The 9,317-nt window shown below is 43.6% G+C and overlaps 1 protein-coding gene across 8 annotated transcripts in view; it reads left to right on the top strand.

The window, feature by feature from the left end:
- Window positions 1–606: 606 nt before the first annotated feature.
- LOC118386629 (CYFIP-related Rac1 interactor A-like) overlaps window positions 607–9,317 on the top strand; it is a 51,266-nt gene continuing 42,555 nt past the window's right edge. For 4 of the 8 annotated variants that reach the window (XM_052524014.1, XM_052524007.1, XM_052524011.1 and 1 more), the window contains exon 1: window positions 607–750. The gene's annotated coding sequence lies outside the window, so the exon portion shown is untranslated. Of the gene's footprint in view, window positions 757–9,317 lie in introns of all 8 variants that reach the window. The other 4 variants (XM_052524010.1, XM_052524012.1, XM_052524009.1 and 1 more) reach the window with 2 other exon arrangements.

Raw genomic sequence — 9,317 nt, 5'->3', positions numbered from 1 at the left:
ACATACGTTTCTTGGAGAGGCAAGCTGTTATGCTCTATGGCCTTGATATTTCTCAAAGGCTGTTCATGTCATTTTTTATGTCCATAGTAGAGAATGTTGCATTGTAAATCGCAACCCTGGGGGCCATGTTCTCTGCCTATGTTCTGACATACCTGTGAGCACATCAATCAATCTTTATAAAGCCTGATTATAGAGCTGGCATTGCACAAAGGAAGTACTACTTTACACAGTGGATTCGAATTTCCCCAGAGCTGTCTGAATCCATGGCAATGTGGTGTCTACTTAAAACCTATATAATACTGCTACATTTTTAAATATAATTCGTATAGGTCAACATCTTGCCATTTTATGAGTACCTTAATCACATATACAGATACATGAAAAAACATATATTATATATGAGATTAACTAAATTAAAAATGAATTCCAACCTCTTGCACTCCAGTATCATGTAATTATTTTGAACAATTTTCCGGATTAATTTCAGCAGTAGCATGAAACACGCCCACAATACTGTTTCAACGTCACTATTGGCCAAAGAGGAAGCTCATTTCTGTTTTATTGGTCGATATCGTATGGGTCCTATATACTAACCAATGACATCTGTGTATGGAAGACATGATTTTTACTGCGTTGGAGGGAGGGGTACACTTGTTGTTGTACCACTGAAAGTTGGGGGTGAAAGTGGCGCTATCGGGGTGCAAAGACGTCGGATCTCCCATTCAAAATAGGTATTCGAAGAAATCACCGGTAAGTGTAAGTGACCGGTCAACTTTTAAAAACCGTTTTGTGGCTAATAAAGAAACGATAGTGGCTGAACATGGTAGCCAACGTTAGCGACGCAGAATCATTCACCGTCAAGCGAGTTCACATGGATTGAATAAGCCGCAGGTAGTGAGTGATATTGCTAATTTAGCTAGCCTACTCGTGTTAGCCCACATCTGATTTAATGCATGGTGTGTTAGCTAGTTAGCTACCTTAGTCCATTATCTAACACTTGCCAAACTACAATTTCAATGTATCATATAATAATAATACAACTTCCAAATACGGAGTTATTTTCTGCAATGAAATGGTTCTGGTCATGAGCCTGACATGAGTGCCGCTAACTCATTCATCGACAACTGAACCTGCTGTATCTGTGCGTTACGTATTAACGCCCCGAAAGCCCTGCAAGCTTTATAATGTCAAAATACTTTCGTTGATCACCAAATATGGATTTTCGCTGTGCAACTAACTTAATTTACTCACGTTGTGGCCGGTATATACTTCCAAAAAAGGTCTAGATACACATTTACAACCAACCAACACCGGGGGTTACTTAGCTAACGTACGGAATTGTTTTACGTTGGTCGTACCATGGCTCATTTAGATATTTGATTTGGAATTTTAGGACCCCTTTAGGTATTCCCCCAAAAAAAAATGGAATTTGAATTTGGCCCTTACTACTATAACCCATAGAGAAGCATCGAAAAACAAATGCATAGATGGCAAATAATAAATCACAAGGAATACGATATTGAAGTGTCCAATATCTAGGAGATATAAGAAAGCTCAGGAAATATACCCATTTAACCTCATTGTTGTTGGCACAACTTCCGCTATACTTCAATTTATTTGTGTGGGTTACCTTCAGACGAGTCCCGTGACACTTGTGGGGGTCTCACGAACCCGGTCGTGTTCGTTAGTCTCCCATTTTCATCGAGTGGTTCAGAAGTTTGTAGGCCAAAACGTTCATACGCTACAGACATTTTGAAGGAAAAGTACTGGAGTATTGGTGCAGGTACAGCCAACTAAGCACATACATAATATTGTGATATATTTTGAGTCCTCTACTAATGGCCTGTTGTTCAAACTAGGCTTAGGTGATCTACTGTACACCGGGGTAGTTATGTCCAGCTCAAGCTTTTAATTTGTGAACTTTCTAGCTAAGTGGCTAGATGACAAGTTCAAGCTTCTTGTCTCTGCTGTAACCATTCAATCCCTGCCTGGATCAAGATGCTGCATAAATTGTTTTGTGCATAAAATGTATAAAATAAATAATAGTGCCTCTTGTGTGTACTTCCAGTAATACCGTATATGGTATACTCCGGTATGGTACAGAAACGTTATGAAAATCTGGATACTGCCCAACCCTAGCTCACATGTATGTATATTGGCTAGAAGGGTCCCACCTGTTCTCGCCTCCTCCTGCTTGCCTTCCATCTTTGAAGACATTTATTTCCATTGTCAGAGGGGTCACATGACTATCTTGTCAATTTTATAGACACTCCTTGCCGTGGGTAAAGCTAACCACTGAGACAGGTTTTCGAAAGCTAAAGTGCTACTAGTGAGTGAGCCAGACAACTAGCTAGCTATTGTACTAACTAGTAGTTAGCGAGATAATTTGCTAATTGATATAGGTGCTAGCTAATGTTATTCAGCTGCCTGCTTAATCCGACCCTTGCATGTTCATAAACTCAGCAAAAAAAGAAACGTCCTCACTGCCAACTGCGTTTTATTTTCAGCAAACTTAACATTTGTAAATGTTTGTATGAACAAAAGATTCAACAACTGAGACATAAACTGAACAAGTTCCACAGACATGTGACTAACAGAAATTGAATGTGTCCCTGAACAAGGGGGGGGGGGGTCAAAATTAAAAAATAACAGTCAGTATCTGGTGTGGCCACCAGCTGCATTAAGTGCATTAATCTTCTCCTCACGGACTGCAACATGTTTGCCAGTTCTTGCTGTGAGCTATTACCCCACTCTTCCACCAAGGCACCTGCACGTTCCCGGTCATTTCTGGGGGGAATGGCCCTAGCCCTCACCCTCCGATCCAACAGGTCCCAGACGTGCTCAGTGGGATTGAGATCTCTTCGCTGGCCATGGCAGAACACTGACATTCCTGTCTAGCAAGAAATCACTCACAGAACGAGCAATATGGCTCATGGCATTGTCATGTCAGGACGAGCCTGCAGGAAGGTTACTATATGAGGGAGGAGGATGTCTTCCCTGTAATGCACAGCGTTGAGATTGCCTGCTGACAACAAGCTCAGTCCGATGATGCTGTGACAGACCATGACGGACCCTCCAGCTCCAAATCGGTCCCACTCCAAAGTACAGGCTTCGGTGTAACTCTCAATCCTTCGACGATAAATGCAAATCTGACCCCTGGTGAGACAAGACTGCGACTCGTCAGTGACGAGCACTTTTTGCCAGTCTTGTCTGGTCCAGTGACGATGGGTTTGTGCCCATAGGCGACGTTGTTGCCGGTGATGTCTGGTGATGACCATCCTTACAACAGGCCTACAAGCCCTCAATCCAGGCTCTCTCAGCCTATTGCGGACAGTCTGAGCACTGATGGAGGGATTGTGTGTTCCTGGTGTAACTTGGGCAGTTGTTGTTGCCATCCTGTACCTGTCCCGCAGGTGTGATATTCAGATGTACCGATCCTGTGCAGGTGTTGTTACATGTAGTCTGCCACTGCAAGGACGATCAACTGGGTCAGCCATAGTACAGTGTCCCTGGAGCAAATTGGGATTAAATGCCTTGCTCAAGGGCACATCGACAGATTCAAACCAGCGACCTTTCGGTTACTGGCCCAACGCTCTAACAGCTGGGATACCTGCCACCCTATACATTACATTTACGGATAGCCAGGGGCACACTGTGTTTAGTGAGTCCACCAAATCAGAAGTAGTAGGGATGACCAGGGATAATCTCCTGATAAGTATGTGAATTGGACCATTTTACTGTCCTGCTAAGCATTCAAAATGTAACGAGTACTTTTGGGTGTTGGAGAAAATGTATGAAGTAAAATGTACATTATTTTCTTGAGGAATTTAGTGGAGTAAAAGTTGTCAGAAATCTAAATAGTGAAGTACAAATGGGAACATAACTAGCTGACTGGACCACCTGAGAACTTGGCATTTTTGTGTTGTTGTGCCCAGACCAGACTGAGACATTCCTTCATCACCTGATCCATTACTCTCCCTGATCCATTACTGTCCCATCCATTGTGAAACTATGCCTGTTAGACATATGTGGACAGCTGAGCTGGTAGCGGGGCATTTTGATGTCTGCCTCTGTGCTTTGTTTCAGTTGGAACGCAAGGCATCTTGTTGCAGCATTTCTTCAGTCAGTGCTGTCACTGCTATGGCAGATGGTTTTTGTGAATATGGACCATTTGTACCTGGAAATGACTGAACCGAGTAGGCTAAACTTCCTCTTGACCCTTGTTTGGCCTCAGGCAGTTTGAAAAGCTGAAGAATCATACCTACAATTCTGTAGCCTAATTGGAGCAATGCATGATATTGTTTCCTGCAGAGGGGTTGCTGAACCATGACTAATCAATTACTGTTAGAACTTTGTTCAACATTCCATAGAAGCCATATATTATGCTGAGTAATGTTTGACCTTATTAACATGTGGCTTTAGGCTTTCTGGACAGAGTGCAAAAGACAATTTGAAGTAAACTATTGTCTCATCGCAAACAATATCGGCATAGTTTTCCCGCCCAAAATTCTCCCCTTGCCGCTCCAGCTGGCAGAGAAGGGACTGGGGTGGGGTGTGTAAAGTCTTAGCTAATCCACTTCCATAACCAGTGAGAGGGTTTGTGTTTTTGAGCCTCTGCTATAGGGTGAATTAACAATCAGCAGTAGCAAAAGCATACCTTACACATGGTCTGATTTTGACATTTTAGCACAAAAGTGCTTTATGCTTTTTAGCTGCCCTAATGCTTTGCCAGAATTATTGTATGATTGGTTGGTTCTTTTAGTCTTTATCATGTTGCGTTTTATTAAAACCCATTCTCTATAAAAAAGCTTTTTTTAAAGAGCGAGAAGGCCTACATTTGGCTTTGGTAGTCATTCGTTCAAGTCTAAATCGAGCTTTGCGTCACAAGCTTCTTTGGGGCATAAAATTCATTATTCCACAGGATTTCCTCCAATAGCCTAAATAATATTTTATTTTGGTAATAGGCCTAACTAACAAAGTAGCCTAATTCCTGTGAGCTTTATTCAAGACATATGCCTAAGGGTTACAATCACAGTTGTGCTGTTCAGATGATCAGATCTTTCAACACATAGAAAGTGTTTAACATAACCATCTCACTAACACATTAACACACCATTTAAGAAAGCGTGCCGTATTCTATAGAGCCATTATTGCATGGAACTCTGTTCCATCTCATATTGCTCAAATAAACAGCAAACCTGTTTTTTTTTTAAAACCGAAAGAAACACCTCGCGGCACAATGCTTCCCCCTATTTCACCTAGATAGTGTGTGTAGGCTACCTGTGCCCAAAGAAAAATGTTGTACTGTCCTTGTCTATTTAATGTTCTGTATTATGTCATGTTTTGTGTGGACCCCAGGAAGAGTAGCTGCTTCTTTTGCAACAGCTAATGGGGATCCTCATGAAATACCAAATAAGGCCCTACCCTATGATATATTGGCCTAGCAAACTTATCATATAGCCTAGCGACTGCTGCCTGCTTTAGCCTAAAGCGTGACTTCCTGTCTGCTTTAGCCTAAAGCGTGACTTCCACAAGGACGGGCTAGCAACATCACCACGTTTTAAACCCCTTCATATGTCCTCTTCTAGATCAGGCAGTTGCCATGGTGCAGCAACATGCTGAATCAGCCAAAGGGCCACCTGGAATCGCTTCAGACAGCAGCAGTACAGACCAGAGACTCATTGTTCAGACTGGGATGAGCAGCTTGGGTTGCCCTCTGGATAGGCCTAGATAGGTTGACTGAACACTTTAATCTGTGAAGCAGCCTTTAGGCTACCTCAGAACAACTGTATATAGATCTGTATAGCTCTATGGCTACCTTGTTCATAGACAACTAAACCCCATACCCACCATTAACGATGGAGTTGAGTGGTGACAATTTTTTTTTTCAGCACCCAAAGAATAGCCTACACTTACACAGACCAATGCTGAAGTCTGTAGACCAATGTTGTGTGTAATTACGGACTGTTATTTGGATGCTGAAATCAGTCGTCTTTGATAACTTAATTTTGTTACGTCGGCGCTCCTGTCCGCCCACTCGAGTCGCCGTTCAACTCCATCGTAAGTTGTGGAGTTGAATTTAATCAGCCACATTGTTCAATGTCAAACTGTTACATTAGGTGATGCATCCTGGGAAGTGTCCCTAAAGCATGTCAAACTGTGACATGAGGTGATGGATCCTGGGAAGTGTCCCTAAAGCATGTCAAACTGTGACATGAGGTGATGGATCCTGGGAAGTGTCCCTAAAGCATGTCAAACTGTGACATGAGGTGATGGATCCTGGGAAGTGTCCCTAAAGCATGTCAAACTGTGACATGAGATGATGGATCCTGGGAAGTGTCCCTAAAGCATGTCAAACTGTGACATGAGGTGATGGATCCTGGGAAGTGTCCCTAAAGCATGTCAAACTGTGACATGAGGTGATGGATCCTGGGAAGTGTCCCTAAAGCATGTCAAACTGTGACATGAGGTGATGGATCCTGGGAAGTGTCCCTAAAGCATGTCAAACTGTGACATGAGGTGATGGATCCTGGGAAGTGTCCCTAAAGCATGTCAAACTGTGACATGAGATGATGGATCCTGGGAAGTGTCCATAAAGCATGTCAAACTGTGACATGAGGTGATGGATCCTGGGAAGTGTCCATAAAGCATGTCAAACTGTGACATGAGGTGATGGATCCTGGGAAGTGTCCCTAAAGCATGTCAAACTGTGACATGAGGTGATGGATCCTGGGAAGTGTCCCTAAAGCATGTCAAACTGTGACATGAGGTGATGGATCCTGGGAAGTGTCCCTAAAGCATGTCAAACTGTGACATGAGGTGATGGATCCTGGGAAGTGTCCCTAAAGCATGTCAAACTGTGACATGAGGTGATGGATCCTGGGAAGTGTCCCTAAAGCATGTCAAACTGTGACATTAGGTGATGGATCCTGAAGTGTCCATAAAGCATGTCAAACTGTGACATGAGGTGATGGATCCTGGGAAGTGTCCATAAAGCATGTCAAACTGTGACATTAGGTGATGAATCCTGGGAAGTGTCCATAAAGCATGTCAAACTGTGACATGAGGTGATGGATCCTGGGAAGTGTCCCTAAAGCATGTCAAACTGTGACATGAGATGATGAATCCTGGGAAGTGTCCCTAAAGCATGTCAAACTGTGACATGAGGTGATGGATCCTGGGAAGTGTCCCTAAAGCATGTCAAACTGTGACATTAGGTGATGGATCCTGGGAAGTGGAAGGTGATGGATCCTGGGAAGTGTCCATAAAGCATGTCAAACTGTGACATTAGGTGATGAATCCTGGGAAGTGTCCCTAAAGCATGTCAAACTGTGACATGAGGTGATGGATGGAAAGCATGTCAAACTGTGACATGAGGTGATGGATCCTGGGAAGTGTCCCTAAAGCATGTCAAACTGTGACATGAGATGATGGATCCTGGGAAGTGTCCATAAAGCATGTCAAACTGTGACATGAGGTGATGGATCCTGGGAAGTGTCCATAAAGCATGTCAAACTGTGACATTAGGTGATGGATCCTGGGAAGTGTCCATAAAGCATGTCAAACTGTGACATTAGGTGATGAATCCTGGGAAGTGTCCATAAAGCATGTCAAACTGTGACATGAGATGATGGATCCTGGGAAGTGTCCATAAAGCATGTCAAACTGTGACATGAGATGATGGATCCTGGGAAGTGTCCATAAAGCATGTCAAACTGTGACATGAGGTGATGGATCCTGGGAAGTGTCCCTAAAGCATGTCAAACTGTGACATGAGGTGATGGATCCTGGGAAGTGTCCCTAAAGCATGTCAAACTGTGACATGAGGTGATGGAGGTGATGGTGATCCTGGGAAGTGTCCCTAAAGCATGTCAAACTAAATGAGATGATGGATCAAGTGTCCATAAAGCATGTCAAACTGTGACATGAGGTGATGGATCCTGGGAAGTGTCCCTAAGCATGTCAAACTGTGACATGAAGTGATGGATCCTGGGATGCATGTCAAACTGTGACATGAGGTGATGGATCCTGGGAAGTGTCCCTAAAGCATGTCAAACTGTGACATGAGGTGATGGATCCTGGGAAGTGTCCCTAAAGCATGTCAAACTGTGACATGAGGTGATGGATCCTGGGAAGTGTCCTAAAGCATGTCAAACTGTGACATGAGGTGATGGATCCTGGGAAGTGTCCCTAAAGCATGTCAAACTGTGACATTAGGTGATGGATCCTGGGAAGTGTCCTAAAGCATGTCAAACTGTGAATGAGGTGATGGATCCTGGGAAGTGTCCATAAAGCATGTCAAACTGTGACATTAGGTGATGAATCCTGGGAAGTGTCCATAAAGCATGTCAAACTGTGACATGAGGTGATGGATCCTCGAAGTGTCCCTAAAGCATGTCAAACTGTGACATGAGATGATGAATCCTGGGAAGTGTCAAAGCATGTCAAACTGTGACATGAGGTGATGGATCCTGGGAAGTGTCCCTAAAGCATGTCAAACTGTGACATTAGGTGATGGATCCTGGGAAGTGTTAAAGCATGTCAAACTGTGACATGAGGTGATGGATCCTGGGAAGTGTCCATAAAGCATGTCAAACTGTGACATTAGGTGATGAATCCTGGGAAGTGTCCATAAAGCATGTCAAACTGTGACATGAGGTGATGGATCCTCGGAAGTGTCCCTAAAGCATGTCAAACTGTGACATGAGGTGATGGATCCTGGGATGTCCCTGGCAAAGCATGTCAAACTGTGACATGAGGTGATGGATCCTGGGAAGTGTCCCTAAAGCATGTCAAACTGTGACATTAGGTGATGGATCTGGGAAGTGTCCATAAAGCATGTCAAACTGTGACATGAGGTGATGGATCCTGGGAAGTGTCCATAAAGCATGTCAAACTGTGACATTAGGTGATGAATCCTGGGAAGTGTCCATAAAGCATGTCAAACTGTGACATGAGGTGATGGATCCTGGGAAGTGTCCTCTAAAGCATGTCAAACTGTGACATGAGGTGATGGATCCTGCAAAGCATGTCAAACTGTGACATGAGATGATGGATCCTGGGAAGTGTCCATAAAGCATGTCAAACTGTGACATGAGGTGATGGATCCTGGGAAGTGTCCATAAAGCATGTCAAACTGTGACATGAGGTGATGGATCCTGGGAAGTGTCCCTAAAGCATGTCAAACTGTGACATGAGGTGATGGATCCTGGGAAGTGTCCCTAAAGCATGTCAAACTGTGACATGAGGTGATGGATCCTGGGAAGTGTCCCTAAAGCATGTCAAACTGTGACATGAGGTGATGGATCCTGGGAAGT

This window comes from Oncorhynchus keta, chromosome 8 (genome assembly GCF_023373465.1).
Source record: "Oncorhynchus keta strain PuntledgeMale-10-30-2019 chromosome 8, Oket_V2, whole genome shotgun sequence".
NCBI classification, from domain to species: Eukaryota; Metazoa; Chordata; class Actinopteri; order Salmoniformes; family Salmonidae; genus Oncorhynchus; species Oncorhynchus keta.
Note: the sequence above shows the minus strand (reverse complement) of the source record. Positions and strands in the feature narration are given on the sequence as shown.